This window comes from Haliotis rufescens, unplaced genomic scaffold, assembly GCF_023055435.1.
Source record: "Haliotis rufescens isolate VD_foot unplaced genomic scaffold, xgHalRufe1.0.p SCAF_13, whole genome shotgun sequence".
Lineage (NCBI taxonomy): Eukaryota > Metazoa > Mollusca > Gastropoda > Lepetellida > Haliotidae > Haliotis > Haliotis rufescens.
This window is the reverse complement of record NW_025963813.1, coordinates 8,241,762-8,257,172: the sequence shown is the minus strand read 5'-3', so window position 1 is coordinate 8,257,172 and position 15,411 is coordinate 8,241,762. Positions and strand designations below refer to the sequence as shown.

Here is a 15,411-nt window from a genome sequence, read left to right as displayed (position 1 = left end):
TCGATGTTTACAAACTCATCTCAGCAACATAGGTATGATAAGTATTTAATAGAAATTCTACTCTTTAAATATTTGTTTAAGAAAAGATAAGAGCAAAGTAGATAATTTCAATACCTGAGTTGTAGAAGTATCAAAACACCCTTAATCTCGGCGCCAACAATCCAACAAAATGAACTCCTGATAAGAGTGACTTTACTTGCCAAGTTGATTTGCTGGCAAGTTTACCATCCCACTTTATCCCAATTTATTCTGCATCACAAGCCAGTGTGGAATTCCTCTTTTATTTCTCAGCTTGTCACCAGTGATAAGTGATTACGTCTCTTGTATCTTTCTTTGGAAAGATTCGTGTTTGAAGTTGGCAAATCACAGGCGTTAATAATCTTAGCGATTGGGAGTGAAACAATAATATGAGAAGAAATGCATTTTTTTAACAGATGCTTGTAATATTGTTTCTTGACAAGCTCTTTATTAATTATTGATTAGTTACATTCTTGATGTGGTACTGGTATTATTAAAATAACTGGAAACATTTTCGCCCACACGATATGCATTATTTCAGAAATTAGCAAAACTTTAAGAAATTGTTATGAAAGCTAGTTATCCGATATGTTCATGTGAACTAGACTTTCTTAATTTCAACACATGCATATTTTGGATTCTGTGTGACAAGAAGCCTGGAAGCAACAGAGGAAGATCAATTACACACGGCTCTTTGGGCTCTTTGGCAATAGTATTTAGTTTAAATCATAATTTCTAGATTATGTATGTATGCAAACATTAAGATCAAGGTGTCCCTATGGAAGACTGACATCCTTTGTGCTGTCCGCTTATCTAGACTTGCCTGTTATAAGGATAGAATTACTGTACATCCATGGACTTATCATTCAGTACAGCCTTGGAGCAAGGCTACAGGGGAAAAGTTTCAAGTGTTCCTGTCTTGATGTACACAGCTTCCTGCCAGATCAAACTAGACTTGCACAAGCCTTAAATTATTTTATTATTCAATAAATAATTAACAGTTAGGTGTTGCTGTTGAAAAGGGTCTTAACGTATTGTTTCCCTAACAAAGTTGGTCAGTTTATCCAGACTTGATAATTACAAATAAACTAAAACCTCACTAATGTGTTCTTCCAGTGATCCTGGAGCAAGGCTAGTTCCTGTGTTCCAGGTGTTGTATGTTCATTTCAGGGGGTTAGAGGTCGCTGCTGGGGTTAGAGGGTATATAATCCTTAAAGGTTTTATCACAGATAAGTCTCCTTGATGTTCTGTGGTGATGAGGCTATTAGACAGGGATGCTTGTGTAAGGGAGGATGCGATGTGTGGTTCGTGTCACACTCGTCACTTGCAGTATGCCTTGTATGGTTCACAGGTGTTAATGAGATGACAGTCAGTAGACAGTTTGGTATGGGAGGCCAACACAAAGCCAGTCAAAAGTACAGACAAATTTAAGTGAATGATATTCTACCACTTCAGAATTTAAAATTGTATTTTGTTTTTGTTTACGTTTATATCAATCACTGGATTGTCTGGTCTGGACACAGTTATTTACAAGCAGCCATCATATTGCTGAAATGTTGCTGAGTGAGGTGTTAAACAAATTGCACACACACCACAACACAACACAATGCAACACACCACACACACCATACGCACACATCACACACATCACACACATCACACACATCACACACACCACACACACCATGCGCACACATCACACACATCACACACATCACACACACTCTCCTGTTGCTGGAATGTTCCTGAGTGAGGCATTATACAACACCCACACACATGAACAAGCGCACATACGCACGCACGCACGTGTTGCCATCATATAGCTGGAACATTTCCGAGTGAGGCGTTAACAACAAACAAACAAATATTATATGAATCCTGTGTCACTCACCTCTTGGTAGCGGCCAAAACAGACAAACCAGTGATTAATATTATCAGCAACGATCCACACCTTTAGCATACACCTGACTCCTGAATCCTGTCACAAGAAACGTTGCATGGTTTCTGAAATTATCAAAGGGTTTGTTGTGTCTTGTTCTTGTGCCAGTGTTGCAATAGTGCCATAACTTGTATAAGTGTCTTCATAATCCTGTACAAATGTTTAAATGGCAGTATTTTTTTCCTATCTCAATTAACTGCCAATTATCCTGTTTAGACATTGTCATACAATTATACAGTTCAGGCCAGGTCGCACAGTTTCATCGGTTTCTTTGTTTTCAGATCTTATGTAAACAATCGCTGGGTTTTCATCTGTAAACCAATTTTGTCAAAAGGGCACCTTGATGACTGTGGATAAATAAAAAAATACACAAGGCATTTCAGAGTGTGTCATTATGTGTAATTATGTAATTATATTTAGTCCACCAAATGAACTCGCAAAATATTTTTGAAATTTCCAGTATTGTTTATGATCACTGAGTACAAGCTGATTAATGCTCTAATAAAGTCTAATCATGAAAGTATTATGATTTACCTCAGTCAAGGTAAATCAGCAATCAGTCAATCATGTTTTGTTGGCCAAGAAATTTAATCATGCAACAATGCACCTAAAACCCTTACATGAATTGAAGAACAGAATGAAGGGGGTTATGCAGACTTCAGGCCTTTTAGTTTAAGTATATTATAGATTTGTTTATTAAAAACATATTTATAAAAATTAAGAAGTAAGTAAATTTCAGCTGTTGTTTTCCCTTCCAAACATGACATGGTATGTCCATCTGAATTGCAACTTCAGCAGTTTTGACAGTGAGGCATAAGATTGAGATATTACGGATGCATGCTATAGATACGGGAATTCCGATCCCTATGTGGCTGATTCCAGGGGACTATGGAAAGAGATGCCCACATTTTACAGGTGTATGAAATCCTTGGGACCATAAGCAGTGTCAGTTTGTGAGAGGTAGTGTGCTGAATCAGCAATTATTTACTGACTTGAACCATTTCATAGGACGTGATGGGACGAGATAAAAGTTAAAGAGTGTCTTTATGTCAGAGATTATCGTTATAAAACGTAGATTGATTATTTGAAAAATTGCATCATTTTTACCACACGTGAGGTTTAGAGCGCTGTTGGTTTGGGATTTATGGTGTTGTGCATGTTTTGGTTTTATTGGGCTGCATTTTACGACTAAAGTCCAAGTAAATGACCTGAAGTTGTCTCTATGACTATTGGATTGACTTGCGTTTTTTGTTCATAAATTTTAATTTTGAACCATAAAAGTCTCATCAGACAATTGCGTCTATTATGAAAGCAATCTTGAAAAATATAACTTAAAATTTTTGCTTCCCATAAAAGTATTTTTATGTTTGATTGCAAAGTATAAAACCACAAAATGAAATAACATGGTTACATGTAACGTCAGCCAAACTTTAAAAAGGAAATTGATCAATACTTCGTTTCAACAAATTTTCATTGAATTGTGTTTCTTTGGAAGGCTATATTATCCGAATAGGCATCATTTGAGGCAATTTCATAATCAAATTGCTTTTATGGGTCAATTTACTTGCAGAAATCACATCATTTATGGAAATAATGATAAAACAGCCTTCCTTGAAAATTGAAATGGACACTCGTTAACATGATGTCAATATTATGCGTCACTACTGTAAACACAATCTCAATCTGTCAAATATTCATCAAGTGAGGCCCCCCGTTAGCAACTGGAGAGTAATTCATTAAATTAATGTCTTCAAGCTCTTAGAGTCCTTGTTTTTGTTGTCCAGTAGCACAATCTTTCTCCAAACTAACAAATCTTTCATTATTTTCAGATATACATGGTAAACTGCATGAGAGAATGCCCCTTACATAACTGCCTTGACTAAGTAGCAATATCAGGGTAAGTATTATACAGCAGTTTGATGGAGAGAGAGAGAGAGAGAGAGAGAGAGAGAGAGAGAGAGAGAGAGAGAGAGAGAGAGAGAGAGAGAGAGAGAGAGAGAGAGAGAGAGAGAGAGAGAGAGAGAGAGAGAGAGAGAGAGAGAGTAATTATGAACTTGTCATGACCAAATATAGATGTTCTGACATATTTAGCATCAATGAAGTTTGGGATTTTATTGATTCCCTGAAGTATTGATTCAGTGTGTTCATTGATAAGATGTTGTAATGTCATGACCATGACATAATCGGGGTGACGCAAAGCAGCCCCCTTTGGGATTCTGGGTTAGAAGAAGTCCCCAGAAACCTGTGCTGTGGGGATTCCAGATTATACTGAGTGTCCAGCAACCTGTTGGGATTCTGGATTGGAATAGGTTCTCTGCAACCATTGCTTTATGTTAGGTTGGTATATATCTCCAGCAATCTACGCCTGTCTCCCTGTTGGGATTCTGGATTAGAATAGGTTCTCTTCAACCATTGCTTTATGTTAGGTTAGTATATGTCTCCAGCAATCTATGCCCGTCTCCCTGTTGGGATTCTGGATTGGAGTAGGTTCTCTTCAACCATTGCTTTATGTTAGGTTGGTATATGTCTCCAGAAATCTATGCCCGTCTCCCTGTTGGGATTCTGGATTGGAGTAGGTTCTCTTCAACCATTGCTTTAAGTTAGGTTGGTATATGTCTTCAGAAATCTATGCCCGTCTCCCTGTTGGGATTCTGGATTGGAGTAGGTTCTCTTCAACCATTGCTTTAAGTTAGGTTGGTATATGTCTCCAGAAATCTATGCCCGTCTCCCTGTTGGGATTCTGGATTGGAGTAGGTTCTCTTCAACCATTGCTTTATGTTAGGTTAGTATATGTCTCCAGAAATCTATGTCCGTCTCCCTGTTGGGATTCTGGATTAGAATAGGTTCTCTTCAACCATTGCTTGTCTCCCTGTGGATTTGTTTGGTTAGAATAGGTCCTAAGTGACATATGCTTGTCTCCCTGGCATATGTTGGGTTAGAATAGGTCCTAAGTGACATATGCTTGTCTCCCTGGCATATGTTGGGTTAGAATAGCTCCTAAGTGACATATGCTTGTCTCCCCGTGGATATGTTGGGTTAGAATAGCTCCTAAGTGACATATGCTTGTCTCCCCGTGGATATGTTGGGTTAGAATAGGTCCTAAGTGACATATGCTTGTCTCCCTGGCATATGTAGGGTTAGAATAGGTCCTAAGTGACATATGCTTGTCTCCCCGTGGATATGTTGGGTTAGAATAGGTCCTAAGTGACATATGCTTGTCTCCCCGTGGATATGTTGGGTTAGAATAGGTCCTAAGTGACATATGCTTGTCTCCCTGGCATATGTAGGGTTAGAATAGGTCCTAAGTGACATATGCTTGTCTCCCTGGCATATGTTGGGTTAGAATAGGTCCTAAGTGACATATGCTTGTCTCTCTGTTCAGATTCCAGGTGATTATAGATCTCCAGCAACTAGTTTTAACAGTCTAACATGAAACTACTACATATGTGCTCCACTGCAAGGTTTATGATTTCAATTTTGTTTTTCAAACAAAGGATCACTATTGATAACAATCCTAACTATTCCATTCATACCTGTTGCATGTGTTACGACCGCACTACCTCTCGTTAGGTCCAGCAGTGTGAGACAAGGTAAGAATTTTCATTACGGTTTCAGCTTTCAAAGCCATTCACAAGTTCTGCCCCAGTAAATATGCTGAAGTCTATGTCGTCTTGTTGACTATAAATCTATATACACTTACAGCTTGAATTGTTTAAGCTGTGAGGCCTTCTCCAAAGAGTTGGAGATTCGAAATGACCGTTCTGTTTACAACCACTGACACAATGGAGGGAACCTCAGCAGTAAGTTGTGGCTGTGTTGACTATAGTGTGTTTGATTTATAATATTGGGTCAGTTCTAACAAAGACACTTTAAGGAAGGGGTGTTTTATGTGACCATCTTGACTGGCCTGTGGTATGGGTTCTCAATTGGAGGCAGCCTTAGCCTGTCACATTTCACCTTATCGGGTCATGTATGCTTGGGAAGCAAAACACAGGCAACACTCACAGCTTCCAACGTTTACAGCATTATAACAATACCTGACAAAGGAAAAGAGAATGCAGAGACATTATTATGTACACCTTTTCTTAAACTTATAGCAGACATCTTGAGGTTGTGTGGTAGCCTGGTGGTTTAACCCCAGGTTGAGTTCCCCATTGTGGTACAATGCATGAAGCACATATCTTGTGTCCCCCACCCCCACCCCCTAGGATATGACTGGATTAATACTTGCTCACCCTCATTTTGCTCGCTGCAGTGTGGTAGCGTTGTGGTACTAAGCCTCGTGGTAGCCTTGTGGTAGCTTTGTGGTACTAAGCCTTGTGGTACTAAGCCTTGTGGTACTAAGCCTTGTGGTACTAAGCCTTGTGGTACTAAGCCTTGCGGTACTAAGCCTTGTGGTAGCCTTGTGATACTAAGCCTTGTGGTACTAAGCCTTGTGGTACTAAGCCTTGTGGTATTAAGCCTTGTGGTACTAAGCCTTGTGGTACTAAGCCATGTGGTAGCCTTGTGATACTAAGCCTTGTGGTAGCCTTGTGATACTAAGCCTTGTGGTACTAAGCCTTGTGGTACTAAGCCTTGTGGTATTAAGCCTTGTGGTAGCCTTGTGATACTAAGCCTTGTGGTACTAAGCCTTGTGGTATTAAGCCTTGTGGTACTAAGCCTTGTGGTACTAAGCCATGTGGTAGCCTTGTGATACTAAGCCTTGTGGTAGCCTTGTGATACTAAGCCTTGTGGTACTAAGCCTTGTGGTATTAAGCCTTGTGGTACTAAGCCTTGTGGTAGCGTTGTGGTACTAAGCCTTGTGGTAGCCTTGTGGTACTAAGCCTTGTGGTACTAAGCCTTGTGGTACTAAGCCTTGTAGTAGCCTTGTGATACTAAGCCTTGTGGTACCAAACCTTGTGGTACTAAGCCTTGTGGTGCTAAGCCTTGTGGTATTAAGCCTTGTGGTACTAAGCCTTGTGGTAGCCTTGTGATACTAAGCCTTGTGGTACTAAGCCTTGTGGTAGCCTTGTGGTACTAAGCCTTGTGGTAGTAAGCCTTGTGGTACTAAGCCTTGTGGTAGCCTTGTGGTACTAAGCCTTGTGGTACTAAGCCATGTGGTACTAAGCCTTGTGGTACTAAGCCTTGTGGTACTAAGCCATGTGGTACTGTGGTACTAAGCCATGTGGTACTAAGCCTGGTGGTAGTAAGCCTTGTGGTACTAAGCCATGTGGTACTAAGCCTTGTGGTATAAAGCCTTGTGGTACTAAGCCTTGTGGTAGCCTTGTGGTACTAAGCCTTGTGGTACTAAGCCTTGTGGTACTAAGCCTTGTGGTAGCCTTGTGGTAGCCTTGTGTTAAGCATGTGGTATGCTCAAGCATTCTCGCAGGCTGAAGACTCAAGTTTCGATTCCCCACATAGTGTTATAAAGGATTTCAAAGATTAAAATGTTAGCCTGCATAAAACACTCCTCTCAAATGTATATTTTTCATTATTTTTTCACCTCTTTAAAACGAACATGTAAGTTTTCTGGTTTATTAGTTTGTTATGATCCAAAATATTTTTTATTTGACATGCCCTTAACACAATGCAAGAAGACTTCATGTTACATTAACACACACAGTGAGGCATGTAGACTTGCACAAGTCTCTAAGGCAATAATTAAAGTTTAAATCATAAGATTATGTAAATAATAGGAACGAGTTGTCCCCATAAGAGACTGGAGTCCTTGTATGGTCCATACATCTAGACTTGCCTATTAGGAAGAAAAAATTACACATCCATGGACTTTTCTTTCAGTACAGCCTTGGAGCAAGTCTATGGGGCATGGTTCAGGGCATGAACATCCCTCGTTATAAAGGAAGCAATATAGTATGTGCATGGGTTATGAAGATATACAATGTGACAGAAATATGGGTACTTTGAGGTCTCAGAGAGGAGATGCAGACTTTCTTAGCACGAACAATTTGTAAATGAGAGAGGAGACATGTTTTGCAAATTAAGAATTAAATGAACCCTGTCTTAGGCTAATACCATTTGGTTGATGCGTGTGTGTCGCCAACTTTAAGTGATTTGTTATCTGTTTTCCATGTTTAGATTAAGGGTTTCTTCTTTGTTTGGCCATCAAATAGAATTAACGTATACATTAAGTCAACCAAACATGCATATTAACCATTTCATAGATACTTAATATTACTCCATAAGAAAATATTTTGCAGTGTATAATTTGCTTTACATCCATATAAATGTTGCCAATTCATGAGGTTGTGATTAAAAATACTTGCTCAGCTTTGAAGGTAAAGAAGAAAATATTAGTCCACCATAAACACCCTACTTCAGAATACTCAGAAATTACTTTTCAGAGCTTGAAAAATTCTCAACAGAGTCTTGGCAAGTTTTGCAGTGTAGTGTGAATTAACACTGAGGCAAGAGATAGCACCCTGCTAGCCTTTTGTTGTCATTGACACTTTACAAAGGAATGTTAGCCTTCTCTTTGAGCAGCCCTGTAGGACAAATAGATCTTGGAACAATACAACCTGGGAACAATACAAAACCTATCATTTATTTTGCCGACAATTGGAGCTGGCAAGCCAAGACATTCTGGACACTGTCCAGAGAGTTGGTGGCCAGTGCGGGTCACTGGATGTGTCACTCAAGGTTTCATCTGATGACTTATAGCTGTGATTAATATAAAATATGAATAGGGAACTGGAGACTTTTGACAGAGGCATGGTAGGGATCTTTGGAAATATGACGATGTGATGGTGTCCGTGATTGGTTGATTTAGTCGGGTCATTGTCAATGGGGAAAGAACACCAAGGTAGCCATTGTGGTGGTGGTTTTTTTCAATACATGACAAGCACTGGTTTGCGTGAGTAAATATTTTGCTGCTATGCTTTTTTGATGCCTCTATTAAGAACTTAAAAAAATAACTATTATTTGGCATGATTTTTTGTAAACCACGTCTGAAATCATTGGTGTGTATGGTTTTTTTAAAATCGTGCCTGTTTATTTGATGGAAGATCTTTGTCAATATTTTTCAGGGATTCAGATTGGTTTACTTCCTGGCACATTGACTCATTGTTATTCAAAATGTCTCACAGATGCTTCTGAGTATTGATGTAGAATAATGTCATATCCAAAAATGACAAAAAATCATGAAAATGCCCTGACTATTTGATAGTGATTCATAAACACATGCTCATGATATAGTCGGAATTGTAAACTGTCTCTGCTTTAAGCAGAGATTTCTATTGGATATGGAAAGGATTTTGTCGCTTTTTTCCAAGCATAATCACTGCTTTTGAAACTTTTGTTGACAGTTTTGTGAAAATACATTATTTTCTTCTCAGTAACAGGTGAGCAAAATGAAATGGAACTATCTGGTTTAATAAGGAAGTTAAGACTGGAATCATGGGTTGACTTAGGGTTCACATGGTTTTATTCTTTTAATGCTGGTGTAACGTTAAGTGTATGCTTGCAGCAAATCAACTTTATATTGAAGATAAAAGCAAATTATTTGTACGTTAGATGATACAATGGTGTTTTTATACCAACAGCTTGAAAGTCGTATCATTCCTTTGAATACCTCACCTCTATTACATCCGAGCCATAAATTCCTGTCTTGTCTGTAATCATGCTAAAAAATCCTTAGATTTTTCAACAGATGTCCTTTTCACTGCCAACATATGTAATAGTTTTGAGGTAAACCCTATCCTGTGCACAAATGTATAAATGTCGAAAATTTGCTTTCCTCTTGCCCCTATGGTAAGAGTGAATGTTGTTTTGTGGCTCTGTTAAGATGTCTGTTTGAGCCACATCCATTCAGGGGAATGGGATTCATACATGTGGAGAATCGAACCCAGAAAATTATCAAAGATATTGTATTCAGGGGTAGAATCCCATTTTCTATTGCTTGTAAGAGTGGATCACAATGAAGATCAAGTGGTCACCATGATTGAGTGACCTGGATGATTTGTGACGTCATTCTTAAAGGCATGGATTAAATTTGTCTGTCCCAGACTGTTCACATGGCCCAGTTTGGGGCACATTTTTTATTCATGAACACCTGGTGTCAACACTGATTTTCAGTGATATCTTCAAATCATTTTCACTGCAATTTTGGCTTTTATGCCCAATGGAATCAAGACTGGTTATGCTGTCAATTTTTAAGATTATATCTTCGGTCACTGCTTCCTGGGGGGCACTGGGGTAGCCTAGTGGTTAAAGCGTTCACTCGTCACGCCCCAAGTCACAGGTTCGATTCCCCACGTGGGTATAATGTGCCCATTTCTGTTGTTCCCAGTGCTGATATTTCTGGAATATTGCTAAAAGTGGAGTAAAAACATATTCACTCGCTCTCTGGCCTGGACATTTTATGTTTATGAACATTCATAGCAAATACTATCTTCTGGAGAGATCCAGAGTTTAAGTACATTATAGTCATTGACCTGGAATATTTACTTTAACAAAAGAGAAATGTTCCATCAACAAGATAAGAATCCGATTCCGAATTTTGTTTGTGTTCAGAAGCCCCTGTCGAAAACTTTCATCATGTTGTTCATCTGAGGATGATGATGGGATTAACACATTCTTTCACAAGGTAAACAAGACACCAGATTTGGTTAGGTGACTCTTTCATGTTCGACAATGGATGGAAGTTTTTTGGTTACTTCTACCAGAAGATTTGAGGTCAGATGAGTCCTTGTGTTGTATCCTGTTTCCACACTGATTGGATTAAGGCTTTGCTTGACAGCTTGTCTTCGAGGCATGATCGTGAAATTTTGTCATTAATCTTTTGATATTAAATATACCAGTTCTGAGCTGAGGTGTAAAGTATTATGGCCTTGGAGAAGTGATAAATGCGGGAGTATGTTAGCAACTTTTGATAAAAGTTTATTTTGCTTTTCCAGGGCTGAACTTGAAAGTACTACGGTATTAATTCAGGATTATGGAAAAATTCTGTGACAGTAACCTGAACCAAAATATATGGTCTTTATGCCTTTGTGGTTGACTTGGAAAGAAAATAAGGTCCTAAAAGAGATTAATGCCATACGTTGTTTGTGCAAGAGGTTTTTGTCTCAGATTGTGAATAAAAGTTGACCTGTTTAAGTTATGGAGTGTCTAGGCAAGTTCATGTGAGGGCACTTTATGGAATAAGCTGTAGTGATGTATTTCATATGTGGAATATTCACAGACATATTTTTTTTATGAGGAAATTGACAAGGAAAGTGTAAATCTCAGCAGAGATTTTGACAGGTCATGATTGCAGACACGTGGAACTATGTGTCAAAGTTGGAGGGAGGACTCCCAGGTGGAAACCTAGTGTAGAGCTAACAATAGGAGTGTGGAAAAATGTGGAACAATGTGGAACAGTGGTATCTGTGTGGAACAATGGCAGGAATATAGAACAAAAGTATCAGTGTAACAATAGTATCAAAAAGGGACAATAGTATCTATGAAGGACAATGGTATCAATGTAGAAAAATAATGTCAATGTGGAACAATAGTATCAGTGTGGAACAACAAAAATATCAGTGTGGAACAATAGTATCAATGTGGAACAACAATAATATCAGTGTGGAACAAAAGTATCAATGTGGAACAACAATAATATCAGTGTGGAACAAAAGTATCAATGTGGAACAACAATAATATCAGTGAGGAACAATAGTATCAATGTGGAACAACAATAATATCAGTGTGGAACAATAGTATCAATGTGGAACAACAATAATATCAGTGTGGAACAAAAGTATCAATGTGGAACAACAATAATATCAGTGAGGAACAATAATATCAATGTGGAAGAATAGTATCAGTGCGGAACAACAATAATAGCAGTGTGGAAGAATAGTATCAATGTGAAACAACAATAATATCAATGTGGAACAATAGTATCAGTGTGGAACAACAATAATATCAGTTTGGAACAATAGTATCAATTTTAAACAACAAAAGTATCAACGTGGAACAACAATAATATCAGTGTGGAACAATAGTATCAATGTGAAACAACAATAATACCAGTGTGGAACAATAGTATCAATGTGAAACAACAACAATACCAGTGTGGATCAGTAGTATCAATGTGGAACAACAATAATATCAGTGTAGAACAACAATAATATCAGTGTGGAACAATAGTATCAATGTGAAACTAAAATGAAATATCAATGTAAAACAAACAGTATCAACATAGAACAACTAAAAACTACAGCAACATTCCACACTGTTGGTGTATGATGACACTCTATCCAAACAGTCACCGAGTCTGACCACCCAATCGATTAAATAGCTGGTATGACAATCATAGGTTGATGGCGACCCATTCTAACCTGGAGTCCCCACAGGGTTTCTCAGTGTAGCAAGGCAGGTAGATCCTGTTGCCACGAGGGCATTGCTTATTATGTTACACTTGTGATCCATGGGAGATGTTTATCTCTCAAACTGTACTCCTATCAAGAAATATAAACATCCTCTGAGAACAAGCTGTCAGCTTGGGTCAGTGTTTACTTGTTATCTTATAACAGACGGACAATCAACGCGTACAGTTACGTGTCTGTGTCAGGTATTGTCCTGATTTCAAGTTATTGCCTTGAATAATAGGGACATTATGTGTCTCACATTTGTTGTTTACAGACTCCGTTAATAGATTTCCGTAATGTAACAAGGGGCATGCGAGACGGAGTCGTTAAAGTCGTCATTTGAAGGTTGAAAAAGGTTTTATTTATTACATTGTTGCAGTTTAGTAGCAGCAGTGGTTAAAATGGATAATGGACTTTTAATTGGTTGTCACCATTCATCACATAACCACTGACCTAGAACTTGACCTTCAACAGTTTGGCATAGCATTTCAGCTATATCATGGGTCTCAGTTTAATGTTGGAGGAAGTTGAAGTCAAAGTGAGTCAGACTTTTAATAACTTTGTGAAACCCCAAAGCAGAAGTAAGTGGAATTCAAACCCATAATAGAATTCTTGTATGTCTAGCTAGGCAACACATAGCATTTTATATGGTGCCTCAGACAACAGGGACGCCTATCCCTCATTAGAAACCTGCCTCAGACATCAGGGCTGCCTATCCCTCATTAGAAACCTGCCTCAGACAACAGGGCCGCCTATCCCTCATTAGAAACTGACCAGCTAGAGTCCTTGCTAAAATGTCCAATAAAACTTGATTATGTCTTGGATAGTTCATGATCGGTATTAGCCATGATACCTTATTTATGGCCCCAGTCCTTGGATTCCCAGCACTGCGATACATAGCTATTATTTTATATAGACTTTGGCTGTCATAACACCACAAATACTTTGTGGATCAGCGCCCTGGTATGTGCATTAAGCTTCAAGAGGTGTCACAAGTTTACCTGTCCTATTGACCAGGTGGCAAAAAGAAATATTCTGTTTCAAATAAATTAGATTTCGTAACTTTTGATTCAGTATTGAGGCACCTGCCTCATGGCCTGTGTTTGCCAACTACTTAAACACATTGCTGTTAACTTTTGTCTTATCTAACTTGTATTTGATCAGTAAAGCCTCCTATAAATCCAAGCTTTAACCCTAAATTACCATAGGTGTAGTATGGTTATTACATATGTAAAGACCCGTGAAGATCCGGGGTAGAATAGGTCTTCAGCAACTATGCTTGTCGTAAGAGGCGACTAACGGGATCGGGTGGTCAGGCTCTCTGATTTGGTTGATGCATGTATCCCAATTGCGTGGATCGATGCTTATGATATCAATCGCTGGATTGTCTGGTCCAGACTCAATTATTTACAGACCGCCGTCGTATAGCTGGAATATTGCTGAGTACGGCGTTGAACAACAAACAAGATATTTAAAACTGATCTGTGGAATGGAGGATCCTAGTTGTTGAAAGGTATGTCATTTTTCTGTGTTTTGACTCTTTCTTTATGTGTGGCAAGTTTTATTGACACTTGTTGACATTTTGTGATAATTATGCAATTTGAAGATTGACATATTTCTGTAATTCAATGCCAATGATGTACACATTAATCCATTAGTTAGTGGCTTGACTCTTCAAGGTTTTATGTAACTTAAGTTTGTGTAAGGGGGTCACGGGTGTCCCAGTCATCTAAGGCGCTGTGATTCGCTGTGCAGAGTTGCGTCCCTTGGGCACGCCAGAAACCTATGATCGTGGGTTCGAATCCCGGTTTGTCCCGATTATGTTTCTAGGTTTGTCAGCACCAAACCCGGGTTTCACTGAAGTGGTAATTACACGTTCAAGACCTGCATCACTTCGGTCTTTCCTCCCACATTAAGCTGACACGCCGTGATATAACTGGAATACTGTTAAAAGCAGCGTTAAACCCAACTCACTCACTCACTAGTTGGTGTAGGAGCAATTGCATTTTTAGTTTTATCAATAAGAAAAGATGTCCCAGGAAACACCATCTTGGCTAGTCATCAAGATTTGAGATTTGAGGGTTAACTCACAAAGTCTCCAGTAATTTATGGTCAGGTTGTTTGAAATTTCAACCTCTAATACAATGAACCACTAATCAAAGGCGATTTTCCATTAAGAAGGGTATTCTTGACTCAGAGGATATTCCTTACATTCTGAGAGCATATTGATTCTGGTGTAGTATGGATTTGGCATGGTTGGTGAGTGGTTAGAATTGTCAAGAATAGACTTCACATGGTCACTAAGCAGTCTGGTCTTTCTGAAAATAAGAATTGACATGTCTGTAAGTGATAAGGATAGATTTGACATGGTCCCTGTGTGGTTTGGCAATAAGGACAGATGGTATTGATCAAACGACGTGGTCTCAAAATGGTCTGGATGTTATATTGTGTATTGACACGGTCCCTATATGGGGTGGAAATGATAAGGTGTGTATTGACATGGTCCCTATATGGGGTGGAAATGATAAGGTGTGTATCGACGTGGTCCCTATATGGGGTGGAAATGGTAAGGTGTGTATTGACACGGTCCCTATATGGAGTGGAAATGGTAAGGTGTGTATTGACACGGTCCCTTTATGGAGTGGAAATGGTAAGGTGTGTATCGACATGGTCCCTTTATGGAGTGGAAATGGTAAGGTGTGTATTGACATGGTCCCTATATGGAGTGGAAATGGTAAGGTGTGTATTGACACGTCCATATATGGGGTGGAAATGGTAAGGTGTGTATTGACACGTCCCTATATGGAGTGGAAATGGTAAGGTGTGTATTGACATGGTCCCTATATGGAGTGGAAATGGTAAGGTGTGTATTGACATGGTCCCTATATAGGGTGGAAATGGTAAGGTGTGTATTGACATGGCCCCTATATGGAGTGGAAATGATAAGGTGTGTATTGACATGGTCCCTCTATGGAGTGGAAATGGTAAGGTGTGTATTGACACGTCCATATATGGGGTGGAAATGGTAAGGTGTGTATTGACACGTCCCTATATGGAGTGGAAATGGTAAGGTGTGTATTGACATGGTCCCTATATGGAGCGGAAATG

The 15,411-nt window shown here is 39.0% G+C and overlaps 1 protein-coding gene across 7 annotated transcripts in view; it reads left to right on the top strand.

The window, feature by feature from the left end:
* LOC124149284 (D-glucuronyl C5-epimerase-like) overlaps positions 1–15,411 on the top strand; it is a 349,514-nt gene that overhangs the window by 226,538 nt on the left and 107,565 nt on the right. For all 7 annotated transcript variants that reach the window (XM_046520755.2, XM_046520758.2, XM_046520759.2 and 4 more), the window contains one exon: positions 3,787–3,854. The gene's annotated coding sequence lies outside the window, so the exon portion shown is untranslated. The remainder of the gene's footprint in view (positions 1–3,786; positions 3,855–15,411) is intronic.